Below are 16,886 nucleotides of genomic sequence, written 5' to 3'. Positions count from 1 at the left end.
TTATTCAAATATGCTGGTAGATACTGTCTCTTTGAAGATCCTCGATTATAATTTCTCTCCATCTCTTTAAAAAACTGTTATTAATAATATTTACCTGTCCTGTACGATGATAATGCGTAACAATTGATTCTACCCGTGATTACGTACAGACAGAGATGCCAGAAACTTCTTTCGGCAAACAGGAACGCAGATTTTGTCTTCTCTAATAAATTAATGTAAAAAACCATCTTCTTTTCACTTGTGGTGTTGCGTCTAATACAGTCATTTACGGATATACTCGTATGATTCAAAATAAATGCATCTTGGCCTCTTTTTCTCGTATGAAAATGGAATGCAGAATTGAACCTGAATTTATCAGTCCCAGAAACTTCAGAATATATCTCAGTCTTTGATTTCGATTTATGGACTCACTGCGGGAAAATCGGCGGTTTTAATGTGTACCTGCAATCCTCAAATGACGCGCTGTATCATCAAAAATGCAATATTAATGAAAATACTAAACATGGCACGTGACTTGGTATTTATCATAAACCAGTGAAAAGAAATATTTTCTTACCTTTGCTTCTTCTCCTTTGTAGTGGCTCATTGTGAAAGCCGAACGGCTTTTTTTTTCGTGATGTTTCCGATGTAATTACTGCAAGTGACATCTTGCACAAAGATACTGTAACAAACTGGTTCGCGTATTATGTTGAGTAGCCGATAAAACTGAGGTCACGCGATTGAATAACTTCCAGTGATCGGTGAATGGATGTGACAGGTTTTGAAAGTGAGGCATCGAGTATTTTACTCGCATGTGACAGGTTTTGAAAGTAACTGCAATCTCTACTATGCATTATATATAGGATGTTGTTCAAACTTGCAAAGCCAGCCAGTGCATGTGATAGGAGTTAGAAAGTACTCCAAAATACATAACGTAACTCGATTTTAAAAAAATTGGATATGGTAGGTTTTGATACTAGACCCCTCAATGATGTAGATTTCTCTATTTTGGTGATAATCGATGCTTTAACCTATGTACGTATAGTGAAGCCTTCGCAATAATACTGAAGTCGTCGTGGTTCAACCAAAACTGCTTTGAAGATAATGGGATAGGTATCCGTACGTTATTTCCATAATTCGAAGATGATCATCATCATCATAATCATCATCATCTTCTTCTGCTTCTTCTTCTTCTTCTTCTTTTTCTTCAGGGTTTAGACTGTACTACCAGTTCCGGCGAAGTCATAAGTGGAGTCCATATTCCACGGTGTCAGCCAACATCTCTTGTTCCTCTCTGATTATATAGGAAGGTACTCTTTGGTATTCTTTCGCTACTCATTCTCATTATATGTTTTTTCTATGTTTTTTTTTTTTTTTTGTAAATATTGATTTGATCTTCAATCTTATATAAAGTAAGTGCATCAAATAAAGTCATGTAGACCAATAAGGCCAATTACTGTTTTACGAAGAACTGTCAAATATTGGTGATGAAAGGCAGCGTCTTCCTCATCCACATGCTCTGCCATATGTTAAGGAATATAAACCACTCGCTTGTTGCCAGTTGTAATGAATACAAAGGGAAAGAGAGTTGTGCGGCCGAACCTGATTGTGTTGATACTACCACACTTAAAAAGTGCATTTTTGTTTAAAATTCCATATATATTTCATGAAAATGTAATGTGTTAGGTATATCATTCCAGTATATTTTATCTCTTTTCAAGATCTCAAAGTATTTTTATAATATGATTTAAATTAGGATTGTTTTACGTAAAAAAATAAAAGAAAACGTGTGTAGCCCTTTAAGCCCAAGGAATAGCCTCATTAGGACCACACGATTCATTGAATTCTGTGCATTAATTATTTGTATTTATTTGCTTCTGTTTATTTATTTACTTATTTAATTACATATTTATTCAATTATTAATCAATTAATTAATTAATTTCATTTTTTAAGTTGGTACTCTTTTATTTGTAAGCAAGACGTAATCCGAGGTATGATTTTGTGTGAAACTTGACACAGATATGTGCAGGGACATTGTGTTTGGATCAGTAAACAACACAAAATTGTGCATTTTGAGTGCCCAGAATGTGAAAATGATTGAGTTCTGATATAATTTGAAAATATATTTTTATTCAGTCATTTCTTCCATCAATTTAAAACTTTATAAACTCTGTTTACTTTTAAAATTCGGAAATTCAGAGCTGATCATATTTGGAACCCCTGTTCCTAAAAAGGTCAGTTATCCTTTTGTTGAATTATCGACATTTTTAGTAACAAATAATAAAATTTAATACTAAAGTTATATCGTCGTTGTTCCTGCAATAATTATTTGCAAAATAAAAAAAAAATTTCAATAGGAAGAAAAAGCACAATTATTAATTCTATGACATTGGTACATAGGATATTGTGACTTCTTACATTTTCGAAAGAATGAAATAAAATTACATATGAGATTTTATTATTTCCTGTATCACTATTTAAGTTATTTAATAGAGCAAAATATGAAAATCCATAAATATGTCACGTAGCAGTTATTGCAGGAACAACGACGATATGTTTTCCATGTCCTCATGAATAAATGTCTAATTGTATTAAATTTGAAAAAGATTCATTGAGAAAGAACTAAATCTCAGTAACTCAAACCTTAGCACGGACTTATTTGGCGCACTTACCTTATAATTAATTCTTCTCGGATAGTTTCATTTCTTATCTATTTCGCTCTTGTGCATGACGTGGGAATAGCATTTCAGCTGTCTGTATTTTGCTTTTGTCTTTTGATTTGTTTATCCAGTTTTCACTCCAGATAATGAGGGGACAGCCATTGATTTGAATAATTTAAGTTTTGTATTTTCCTTGTTTTCCGACATAAAATTCTGAAGTTTTGATATTTTGTTTCCTATATCATTATTCTCCCGATAAGGCTAACAAATCTACGCTTCGCAGATGATATTATTCTGTTCGTCAGATCAGCGCAAGCACTTCAAGAGATGGTAAACGAACTAAACACCCAGAGTAAAGTCATAGGTCTGACTATGAACAGCGACAAAACGAAAATAATGACCAATGGACAACAAACTTCTGTACAACTGGACAACACAGAACTACAATACATCTCTGAATATAAGTACTTAGGACAACATGTAGCCTTCAAGCAGAACACCGACATAGAGATAAAAAGAAGAATAACATCGGCTTGGGAGGCGTTCTGGAGTTTAAAATTGATATTGTTGGACAAAGCAATCAGCCGCAAAATAAGGATTGAGATTCTAGAGACCTGCATCCTACCAGTAATCCTATAAGGGTGTCAGACATGGGCTCTGTCTACGAAGCAATATGCAGCGATCCAAACTTGCCAGAGAAAGATGCAGAGGTAAATATTAGGAGTCACGCTAAAAGACAAGCTCCCTAACAACAGTCTACAAAAACTGGCCAACACATCCGATGCAGCAAAACGTGCCATGATGACGAAGTGGAAGTTGAGGGGCCACGTGACGAGACTGGAGCACTCAAGATGGACGCACGCGACCACCATGAGGGACCCATATATCGGAAGGAGGAACCAGGGAAGACACGACTCAGATGGGCGGATATGTTTGTGAAGACGACGGGCAAACAGTGGTCAAGAAAAGCAAGGGACAGATCTCAGTGGAAAGAACTAGGACTAATACGAACTAGATATAGTTAGAAATATTAGTGTATGGTGTTAATAGTTACAATGACGACTACTGCTATATACAGACGTGGACAAATTATTAGACTAAATTAATTATACCTATGTACAACAAAGCTGTATTTATCGGCAGAAATAATGAACAAAAATGTATTTTGCACAGAAATAATTACGGAAAATTGAGTCTGGAGGTTAGTAACATTTTGTGAATATTCCCTTATTCTTTATTAACACGTTGATTTTGTTAGGGATGCTGGAAACCAAAGCTTGACACTTTCTTTGAATATCAGAATCATTTAGACAGATATAAGACAGTGCTTAAATGAGTCTATGTTTTGTTGCAAGCCTCTTTTTGTTCACTTTGTGTTTCAGCATAAATCACAGATTTTCAATTTATTTCATGTCCGATCTTCTTGCAGGCCATAGGAGAACAGACTGTTGAATATGTTCTACAGTATATAATTAAAACACCAGTCGTACCAACACACCAGAAAAAAATGTACTTAACCATTGGAAAGATATACCAGAAGATGTAAACAATCATATTTACAACAATAGAGACTGCGAATTATACTGATAGTTGTAATGACGAATTATAATTATATTTCCAAGAAAAACATTTTAGTCTAATAATTTGTCCACGTCTGTAGTATACATTAGTTTTAAAAGTATACAGACCGACAAAGTGAAATCTCGCCTGGAATGGCTCACCAGGCGAGTAATAACGAGCCACCCCTGTTATAGGAGGCCTTTGCCTTTCACGGGACATAATGGCTAAATTCATTCATTCAAGTTATATCACATCTTAAATACTGAAAATGTCATATCTCTTCAATTATTTTATTTTTTAAAACAACTTCGGATCTAATTCCGTATTTACTAATAAATGCCATTAGCTTTGACTTACAACCAATAAATAATTCGAAGATAAAGTAACAATATACACTGAATATCAGCATATAAAAACACAGAAGTTTATTTTAATGAAAAATTTTATTTCGTTTATGATACAATTGGAACTAAACATAATCATATATACAAAATTTTACACCCCACTCACAAAGTAAATAGTAGTAGAATTCTATTACATATTGATGAAGAAAGCAGACGGTATCGTGTGTGATATTTCAAACATAAATGTATCATTTCCCCTATAAAATATATTTGCTATTAGCTATATTATAGTTGTCCTTTTCAAATACAATAATGTTAAAATTTTAAGTAACTGAACTATTACATGAATGAACTTAATACGGACTTCATATATTTAATGAAAATTAATACACACTTTATGAAATAATTATCCATTTTGTGAGTTATTTTACAGCAGATGTGTTTAAGACTAATTAGAATACTTTCATATCATAATCAATTCAATATCATCCACAGCAGATTTATGTGTGAAAGAAAGCTATTGTTAAAATGAAATCACTGTCTAACAGTATTTTAGAACGGGGCAATGTTTTAGTAAATGCCGAGCTTTGGACAGAGGACGACTTTCTTATCAGTAAGAGATGTGTATATTTTTAATTTCTCTGCAACATTTATACAGTCATTAATTAACCAGAGAGATATATGTGTACCAGATGTTGCAATGAATTCTAGAATATGGATGCAAACTTATATGTGATAAAATTCTCACCATACAAATATAGAAACCATCTATTATAAATCACATGTTCTTAATATATTAAAGTACTTATTCTCGAAAAAAACATTCCAGTAAGCAGAGTTCATTTCAACATCGATATAAAACAATTAAAACATATTTTATTTAATTAATAAAATTGATCATTGCTGTGCATTTTTAAGAAAAACATGCGAAGGAAAACTATTGCGAGAGATATAAAATATATCTTCTTCTAACCTTTGTAAGATATACTATATGTATATCATTTTTATGTCGCAATTATTTTTTATGTGTAAAATAAACTTCGTATCAATTGAAATTATATTACATAATATCCCTTACTAAACAAAAATGAAGAAAACGTTCACTTTTGCAATGAAATAAAAATACACAATAATTAACATGAAACGAACTTCACTACAAAGACCTGTTTACCGAAAGAGAAAAAATCAACATCATTTTCATAATATTTCGTACGCTAGTAAATCCATATGGCATAAATTCTCCTGAAAGGAACAAAGTCCTTTGTTACTCTCCTTTAAAAGAAATAAAATATTTACACTATTCGTTAATGGTCACATTATCGTGAGCTAAGAAGAAAAGATCAGAAAAGAGATTTCACAAAATTATACAACTACTGTACATTGGGGAGTATTGCACTGATGTCATGATACATTCATCTATTTTCATAGGTTAGATCAGAAATCTTGATATTTAACATGATCAGAATATATGTAAAAATTACTTTTTCGGGCCTACAGAATTCTCTGTTATAGACAAAGATTCGATCCGATACTGTGGATTGAGCCTCGGAGTAGCTCGGTGGTAGAGCACCCAGTGCGTAGAACTGGGGGTCCTGGGTTCGATCCCCGGCGCCGGAGCGAATTTTTCTCCGTCATTAACAAATGATCAGAATAATAATTCAGCGAAAAGAATTTAACAGGCTTACAGAACGTAACATTAATGTTCATACCCATGTTTGTCAAAACCAAAACACATGTGTAATGTATTTTAATTCTATGAATTCAGAATTATATTAGATAAAACTATTGAGTGCTAATTTTGTAATTTTCACATTAATTTTTAGAGGCTATTTTTTTCAATGACGAGATGTTCACAACTAAGTCACTCGCTATTTTATAATTTCACCGGATTCTTTTACACTCATTATCAAATTACAAATATCTCACATGTGTTAGCATATCCAGGGCTGTATGTCACTGTGATTTTTAATCGATATTTTCCCATTTTCTTCTAGCAAAAATTCCCACCATAACTTACTGTCGTTAGTGCTGTTATTTTCAATATGAAATGCTAAAAAAGAGGGTAAAAAGGTGGTCGTGAACATATAATTCTGCCTTCGTATATCTTCATTCATAAACAATAACTTTTATGAAAATAATGAACTACAGTACATGAGGCGACGGAAGCACCAATTTGAATTTGTCGTATATAATAATAATTGAACCCGCAAATTTGGGTTCATGGTAACCGCTACACCACCTAACTAATACAATTAATAACAAACTAAGAGTACAACGGCTTGAAAATTTCGGTTAAGTATTGTACGTTCGAAATGTGTAATGTTCATACTGTTCTGTTAGTAAAACTGAAATACTATCCTGCTGATTTTTTTTTGAGTTAGAAATATTAAATCGCTATAATTGTGGTGGGCGTTATTCTACTAATTTTATGGGAAAAGACGAAAATGTACCAAAATATTGAAATTCTAGGAAGTGTGTAATCTTGTGTTACAGTAGTATACTGCACTCAAATTCTGACGATTCTATTAAGCTACTTTAGAATTTCAGATATATTGAATGTACTTAATAACAAAACAGTATATCTTTCATTCTGTTTAAGAAATAGTTTTTAAAAAATTTAATAGGGGAAATTCGTCTAATTCCGCAGTACGGCTAATTCCGCAGTACGGGTAATTCCGCAGTAGTGCTTATATGATTTTACTGCGGCTTTACAATAGCGTGAACGTAAGTTTTGAGAGGCTGTGAACACGAGGCATGTCCTCTGCAGTGCTATAGAAAAAAATCAAGGATATTGGTCGACACCTCTGTCGGCAATACATTGAAACATCGAAAGTTGGCTGTTTTTCGTGTTTCGCTACACAGCTATGAAGAAAGTGAGCATTGTTACATATACATTGATCCTTTTATGTTACTTTCATAATGTATTTCATAATTATTTACTACTGCAGAATTAGCCAAGTCCTATTGCGGATTTATCCGCACTGTTGCGGAATTACACGAGTTGTTATTTTTCAACTGTAATGTATGTACAACTAAATATATTTGCATTTTAATAGGTCTCTTTATCTCATTTGGTAATGAAAGATTTCGTCCATTTCTACATACCGTAACAATATTTTTCAAAAAAACATTTTGATGAAAATATGATAGATTTACTTCTTAATATCGCAGAATTAGCCAAGTCTCCTCTACTAAAAAGAGTTAATAAAATGACATTGAAAACCATTGACCTTAGATGAGATGAAACATAACAAATTATAAAAATTGTACTGTGAATGAAACAAGAAACAATCTATGACTTATGTAAGAGAACAAAATATGAAGTTGTATGGCTAAGTATTTAATTTATTATCCATGCAACTTCCTATTTACGAAAAAAAAAAAAAAAAAAAAAAAAAAAAAAGGGAAGAACATGTGAAGTTCATTTTTCTGATCTCCTATATTCATATTTTTAACAGTAATTCTACCATGAGGTAGGTATGACAAATCTTAATGGATATGTCCACCAGGTGTTGTGTTAGTAGATATTAATAATACAGATGTAAATTGCTAGTGGTTCTCATCAGAAGGCCCTAGACTCTATTAGCATCATTTCGTTAAACCTACACTGAATGAAACACTATAATCTCATTATAGCAAATTATTCACTCAGTATCTTCATTAATTGATTCACTAATTAATATGGTTTTTATTTCATGAAAGAATGTTTATGAAATAGAAAATGTATTTAGTCACACCAAACGTAAGATCTTTCTCTTCTCTTACAATGTTAAGGACTGTTCTGCTACTCAGCCCCAAATACATTGTAATCTATTCGCTTATTGTGCTTTCTCGTGATATTCTAATTTGTTGCCGATTTGTATGTTAGAGGACTCTGCGGCCTCATGCCCCCAGAGACATCTGCAGTTACTGTCTAGACCAGGGTTGCAGAACTGGGGAAGAGAGGGGTGGAAACATGGGGAAAGAGTTCGTTCCCCCATCCACAAGGCCGGAGCCTTCAATGACGTTTGTGTGACGTTTGGCATACATACTGTTCTCTCTTCTCCTCTCCCCGTACCGTACAATGACGCGAGAGTTGAAGGGAAGGGATGAGTTACGTGTTCCGGGTTATGACGCGTGCTTCAATTGGAGCACAGTTTTGCATCCCTGGTCTAGACAGTAGCCTTGGAATTATTTTTCATGGAAATACAAAAAAGTACATAAGAAATAATTTACAATATACAAAAATTCTAAATAAGTATGTCCTCCCCTAATATGTGCTGGCATAACAGTCGTTAGAAAGCTAATCATCTGTGGTGAAGAATATGACTTACTGAGGCAGTAGGTTACCTCTCTGTGAGGTGTCATAGCTAGTGCTTTTAGATAAAAACATTTATGCTTCTGAATCTGAGTAAAAAACACTACCAAAACTGTAATGTAGGCTATATAAGCCGTTCATTCAAACCCCAGAGTGAAAAAAATTCGTGCTACACATTATTTAAACACATTCCGTTAAAAGTTATTCAACCACGTTGATTAATAAACTGAATATATAAAGTGTGATATCACTATATTCTGATTGATTCCATCATTCAAGAATGTATCTTTGCATATATAGCAAAATTTTTCGAGAAATTAAAGTTAAAATACCTACTACGTCCGTCGAATTAGCTCTGTGGTAGCGTGTCTACCGTCAGACTAGCTTGCCCGGGTTCTATTCCCGGAGAGATTAGAAATTTTGTACCTGGATTACATCCCAAATCTCTCCGCAGGGCATGTGAACAGAAGGTATATATCACTGTGATTTGTTCGTCGGACGGGGACGTTAAGTCTCGCGGTCTCCTTGGTGCTATTCTACAGGAGGAGACTACGTGCCGGCACCGGATTTCCCCTTTTCCCTTCCTCATCATCCTCGCCAATTCCCTACACTACACTTACACATACACTCACCCTAGTACACGACATAATTTTCCACAGATACACGTCATGCACAGCATGGCTCTCCGAAGTGGTACGCAACTTTAAAATGATCACATTCCTGCCATCTATCCGCAGTATGCAGTATCCGAATCACACAAGTGAAGTCCGTATGCATTGGATAATCACACATAATTTATACTATAGTGATTACTACGTAACCTTTCTGAACATATTTACATTATTTAATTAATTGAATTTAACTCAGTTCACTTTTCCATTTATAAGATCTGTACATACATATACCTATAATTATGAGATCTGTATCACTATATTTTACAATTGTTTTCTTCCAAAACAACGCCAATCCTTGTCTAAAGCTTGTGTTATTGTGCATCTCACTTGAAAACTCGCTCAGTCCGTAGACTAATGTGTATAAAAACTAGTCCAATCCTTTCAAAAATGGACTTAACACGTTATGGGATCACACTCTCAAAAATTATACCTATCTTTCCTTAAAAATGTCAGAAATTATAAATTAATTAATCCAAATAAATGTTAATACATTTAACTGACTTTAGTACAAATAAAAGAAGACTAATTTCTTACTTTAATTTACATTCTTATTAACACAACACAAGAGGCGTTCGAAGTAATGCTTTTATTTTAAGGAATTTAAAACGTCATATATAACAATACGGTGATCTGAGGTAAGTGCTTAAAAATATTATTTTTGTCTCAACATAAATTACATTTCTCAAAAGACAAAATCAATTGTAGAATTATCATGACCAGCGACAGTATTGAAAAATTGTAATTAATTAATAATGTAAACATGTTCGAGACGATTACGTAGTATTCCCTGTACAATAACTTCAGTTCATTGATAACAGTTCAATTCTAGTTAATATTCTGAAAAAAAAACCGCGCTAAAAAGCACGACAGTTATGATTTATTCGTGTCCTTAAATATTGTTCAGCACATGACTAGTAACATAGACCTCGTTTCATAAAGAAGGAGTTGTTAATGAGAAAATGTTAAAAATCTGCATCAACTTGTTTGTCTCTTTGAGTTGTAGCGGAACTTCAAACAGGAATAAAGAGAAAGAAACATAATACGAAATATATACAACAGAAAAATCTCGAAACGCTTCAATGTTTATTGGAAGATGTCTTCTAGTTCAAAAAAATTTAATCTTAATATACCTAACGTAAATTTACAATGCCAGGAATGAATGATATTACTTCTACAAAAATTATGCTTAAGTATTTCGGTTAATATCTCACTACCCGATAGCCCAGATCATATATGTAACAGATAGGTCATCGCTATCTTAAAATCGTTTGCACTTTGAAGAGAACAACCACCCGGATCGCCACCCGTCCACCGTAAACGAACATGAGGTGGCAGTACAGTCGCTAATGCAATTCAAATGGGAATTATGACGTGACTCCTTATGTAACAACTAGATGGCACCATAGCAAACCTGACAAAAGTTGTTAACGTCAAAGCCTATAAGGCCGACCTATCTGGGGTATATAAATATGACCTAGACCGATAGCGCAGTTTTCACCCCTGCAGTGGCTCAGTGGTCAGACCTCTAGCCTGTCACGCAGGCGGCCCGGGTTTGAGTCCCGGTCAGGTCTAGGATTTTTCATTTACAAAATTCTTAGTGACACTTGTGGCGGCCATGTCACAGTTCGGGCTTTTCTCGGAGTTCTTCTGATTTTCCCCATATTAGGCATCTACATTCGTCTCCATTTCATTTCATCATTACTGGCAACGCAAGGAGGGGGCTGGCCTACGAACGAGGGGAAATGGCTGCTCTAAACCTGGGTACGCAGCGAATCTTAGTGGAATGAGCCGGTGTTCGTTTGCGAATGCGCCTAGCTTGAGGGTTAGCGCAATCAATCATAACAGTCGCAGTGCTGGGCCATAGTGCCCCTCTCCCATAAATTCCATTCCATAGGGTAGTCCTCAATAAATGATGGCCCTAAACTACTACCTTTGCAATCACTATGTACAGTTTAATGTTGTAATGAAGAAAGAGCCTTAAAGCGGAAATTACGAATAGTTATTTTAACATACTTTAGTAATTTACTTTAAGTGTGCGATTTTATTAGGCTATGTAAGCCGATATAAGAACTAGGAATACAACGGTCTAATACATAAATATAGGGATGAGCCGCAAAAAATTACTATAGACTTGGTTGTCCTCCAGGAAACAACCCGTTATCATTTAAAAATGAAGTTATCTATACTTTCAATTGTGAGTACCTCGATTCTGGTTTTCAGAACAATGAATTCTGAAGGTTCGGGGTTCGAATCCCTACTTATGGAGTAATGTGTTTACTCAAGTCCCCGGTTCCAGCCCGGTGAGTGCGACAGAGGAAGTTCTGTTTCGTGAACTTCTTTTCTAATCTTATCTTCAAATTGTTTTTCTCCGTTTCTTTAATAGGTTGGCATACTTCGCAGTGAGGCGAGTGACAAGTACAGTAGAGCTCACCTAGTCTAACGACTTCATGCAAGCACGAGAGATCGCGCTTAATCTTCAAGTTTTATTCCTCCCAACTCCATCTCTTAGTATTGCTAATCTGGCCTAACGCGACACTAGTGTTCCATGTAGAAACTAATCGGTATACCTACTTATTACCAAATTCCCGCGTTCGTGAAATAATGAGGTTGATTTCCACACAATTAATTTAGGAGACTAAAAAAATTAAATATTTAAAATTCCTTACACACTTACTGTGGAGTAACGGTTAGCATGCCTCACCGTGAAACAAGCGGGTCCGGGTTCAAATCCTGATTGGGATAAATTACCTGATTGATGGTTTTTTTTTCCGGGGGTTTCGCTCAACCCATTAAGAGCAATTGCTGGGTAACTTTCGGAGTTGGACTCTGGCATTATCACCGTGATCTCATTCAAACGCTAGATAATCATAGCAGTTGATAAACCGTCATAAAATAACTAATTTAAAAACACGTTTACTAGTTATGTTACAAGAAATGTGCAAATCTGACCGAAAGAATCACAATTTCAGAAAATCTTCATATCACTATGAAGGAATCTTCGAGCAATGAGAGACACAAAAGATAGTCTTACCTTAAATGATTAAAATAAAGAGATTAGGAATATTACACTTATTGGAACTTGTTTAAAATGTGAAAATATTCATTATTTTATTTTCTACTCTATCTAAAATTTTTATGCGCATACGTACAATGAGAAAACTTTGGCGTGCGAAATAAATTAGAAGCAAGGAATATAATCTGGAAGCGTAGTATTCAATTGAGTCCACTTGTTTTGGGTACGAATAGTTTCTACTTTTGAATTGTCGATTTTGAAATCTTCAAACTTCCTTTATGTTTGACAACCCAATGGAAAAATAAGATAAGTTCTCAAATATTCTGTTGAAAAATGTCCACTTAAAATAATTTTAATTCAGAATTTTCAACTCTCAAATTGACGGGTTTCAATGTGATTTCGGGTAGTGCAAGAAGTGCACTTTTTAGGCTCCTTTATTCCAGTAAATATTAATGACTGCAAGAAAAGTGTGGCATAATTGGTGTGATATATAATATGCGATTTCAGCCTCTTAGATAAATACAGATGATTTGTATTTAACGGACTTTTCAAAAATTATTTTATGCATTGCTAATTAAATAGTGTCATTTAAATATCGGTATAATTCCTTCATAGTAGTATGAAATTATTATTTGATTTCGTAAAATTTAAAATACAGCGCTCATAACTGTCTGTTTTCTTAGAGTTTAGCAGAAAAAGAAAGTAAGTTTGTATTTGGTATACACTACACCTCTGCATTCTCTTGAAAACGGCTGACCGAGCTCGCCTATCAATCTTCGGTTATCAAGAAGGCAGCCGGGAAATACGTTCGAGCGCATGTAGTCGAGAATTTATAACCGGTCGGTTGAAACGGTCACTCGGTCGGTCGCGAGCGCTCGAGGTTGTCGCACTACAATTACATCAACTGCTTATGCCTGATACCCAAAACAGTTTACCTAAGAAGAATATCATTTTGTTTTACATTTCAGGTAGCACGAAAATTAGGAAGTATTTGAACATTTAAATAAGGAAACATAATTTTTAATAACTCAATTCTTTAAATGAAATAATGCTTTATATAATCAATAATATTATTCAGCATCCATCTTATCGAACTCATATCAGTAACGAAAATGTTTAATGTAACTTAGTAAATATATGATTGTATAAAAAACAGAGATTTTGTGAAGCAGACATAATCTATTTCAGTCACAGTATTTAATCAAAATAAACCAAATCTACGTGTTCACTGTGCTTAAAATGTTTACAATAATGTATATTAAGAAATCTTTAATCGCAGACAATTGACTTGGAACTACTTATAAGATCACAATCTAGTATATACAGTGACGATGCTCAATACGTGGGAAATATGCATCCATAGACAGTTGCTAACCACTAGGATCGCTACTATCGCCTCATCACAGACAATGCGAAATAGTACCGCCACAGTCAATTGTTCCTATTACCCTCAACAACTCGAGCGTCGTGACTGTATACACTAGCCTGTGGTAAGATGTATGCAGATTGTATTATTTCACATTCAACGAACAAATCACGAAATATCAAGGATGGCGCAAACAAAATTCGTGCTAAAGTTATTCCAAAATGAAAAAGAATCTATGAAACAATCGTCATTTGCTTTTAAATTAACAATTTTTCTTCTAAGACTAATTTGTTACTTTAATTTACATTTTTATTAACAGAACACAAGTGGCGTTCGAAGTAATGCTTTTATTTTATGGAATTTGAAACGTTATATGGCCCTATAACAATGCAGTGATCTGAGATATGTGCTACTCCTTGGTTTCTTTAATGTATTTACTTTTGTCCTGTGCCATAACGAATACAACACTGTTACAATATAAGTTAACTCTTTCTACGTTCAACTAGAGGATAAAGACTAACATATTTTTATATTTTTTTACAGCCGCTTATACTTTATATTTATATTCTTATAGAAAACATGATTTGTTAAAATATTATTTTATTTTATTGATTTATTATTTAGATATTTTACTGTAATTTTTATTCAATCTGATAGCCTGTATACCTACTAGATTCACTAAATAGGTGATAGGGCATCAGTCAGTTTAACATTTCAATAGCGCATACTATAAACACATTGATCGAAGACAGTTTTCAGTCAATGATATCCTTCATACGACTTGACCCGACAGGTCGACCGTGATGCTTAATTAGGTGTTTAACTTTCTGCCGAGTCAGGACACGCGGAAGCCTGCCTGCTGCAAATAGTACGGAACGAGAGACTAACTACGCTATTATCACGTCTCTCGGTCGGCCGTTCTTAATGAAATGCAGAGCTCCAGTATACACTGATATCATAAATATTGTAGTTCTTCTTTTAAAACAAAATAATAAAATATTTCAGAATTTTCATGTCAATAATATTACTGACTATATTATATATTGCTACGAAAGGGCCAAAGCCATGATATTACATCTAGAAATATCTTACTACGGTTCGATCCCGGGCCAGGTCGATGGCATTTAAGTGTGCTTAAATGTGACAGGCTCATGTCAGTAGATTTACTGGCATGTAAAAGAACTCCTGCGGGACAAAATTCTGGCACATCCGGCGACTCTGATGTAACCTCTGCGGTTGCGAACGTCGTTAAATAAAACATAAATTTATCTTATTACAATTAATTCAAAATAATTTTAAAATAAAATTTAAAGCTCATTGATGACAACAACAGAGTTACTGAGAACTTAGTTCATGAACTAACAGTTATCAGTTTTGTAGAAATTTCTGACATAGGACATACAGTGAATCACATGAAGTTATTTGGTATAACATGACTGAATAAACAGTCGGAATGTTACAGGAAACATTGCTTCCTTGTACGGTAAAGAAAATATTTTCATATTAAACGTAATAATTGTGTTAATGCTAAAATACACGCTGGGCTTCTCCTTACCCGTAGAAGTGAACATTTTAGATCTTACTTCAATGATGGTCCAAGTGACCTTCGATGATTGTGGACTTAACCCTGAAACCACACCGTGGGGTCGCCCGTTACCTTGCGATTTTGTTATTTTATCTGCGCTGGGACCTAGCGGTATTAGAATGCTGTTATTTCGTCTACCTTCATTGCTTGAGAGACTGTTGAAGTGACAAAATCAGTTACACGGTTTTTTTTCCTTGTGTGCTGTTCGTGCCCTCTGTGCTATTTATTGTGGTTAGTAGCTATAACAAGAACGTTTTTAATTTATTTGACGTGTGTGGTGTTGAGATATTTTATGTGTGTTTTAAGTAATAAGATACGTTATTTACAATTCATAACGTGTTTTCAGAAATTGGTAGTTTGGCTGAACTGTTCAAAATGGCGTCTTCAAGCCGTGGCATGCAAGTCACTGATATTTCCGAAATATTGAATAAATTATTGAATGATGAAGCAAAGAATAAGAAAACAGGAAACAGTGATTGTGAGGAATACAGCAATGAATTAAAAATGACATAAAATTAGAAAACGTACTTTAAAAAATTATTTTTATAGATTACTTACTTCCAGTGGCGGCTCATAAACATTTAATGCCTAGTGCCAGAAATAAGGATAAAATAAACAGTAATAGTAATGACATTATTAGTTATTATTATTATTGTTATTATTATTATTGAACTCATCAAAATGTATACAACTGTACACACAATCCAGACAAATTAGAGGGAAAATGCACACTTGTCAGTTAACAGACAAGCATTCCATCGATAATATAACGCAATTTATTTATTTACTTGGTTATTTAACGACGCTGTATCAACTACGAGATTATTTAGCGCCGATGGAATTGGTGATAATGATATGATATTTGGCGAGATGAGGCCGAGAATTCGCCATAGATTACCTGACATTTTCCTTATGATTGGGGAATACCTAGGAAGAAACCCAACCAGGTAATCAGTCCAAGCGGGAATCGAACCTGCGCCCAAGAGCAACTCCGGATCGGTAGGCAAACGCCTTAGCCGACAGAGCTACGCCGGTGGCTCGTAACGTAATAGTAGGAGGAATTGAAACATCAGTCGTGTGGTAAACAATGATAGAAACATAGTCTATAATCATTAACTCCTTTTTATTTGTACTTGGTACACTTTCAAAATGCAGTCAAGCAACTCGTTTTGAATGATTTTAGAAGTACCCTTAAATGCTGTAGTCTTGGTTGAGTACTCTTTTAACTATTTAAGTTTTTACCTAACTCAGAACTGAAGTGAACTAATTCACAAAACACGCCCCTGTATTCTAAGTTATCGGATTTATCGTACCTTGTTAAAACTAAATCTGTTGCTGCCTTTGCAATCGCGAGTCTGTAATGTAAGTTTAACTGAATTTCAATATTCTCTTTAACCAGCACAGACA

This window comes from Periplaneta americana, chromosome 5 (genome assembly GCF_040183065.1).
Source record: "Periplaneta americana isolate PAMFEO1 chromosome 5, P.americana_PAMFEO1_priV1, whole genome shotgun sequence".
NCBI lineage: Eukaryota > Metazoa > Arthropoda > Insecta > Blattodea > Blattidae > Periplaneta > Periplaneta americana.
Note: the sequence above shows the minus strand (reverse complement) of the source record.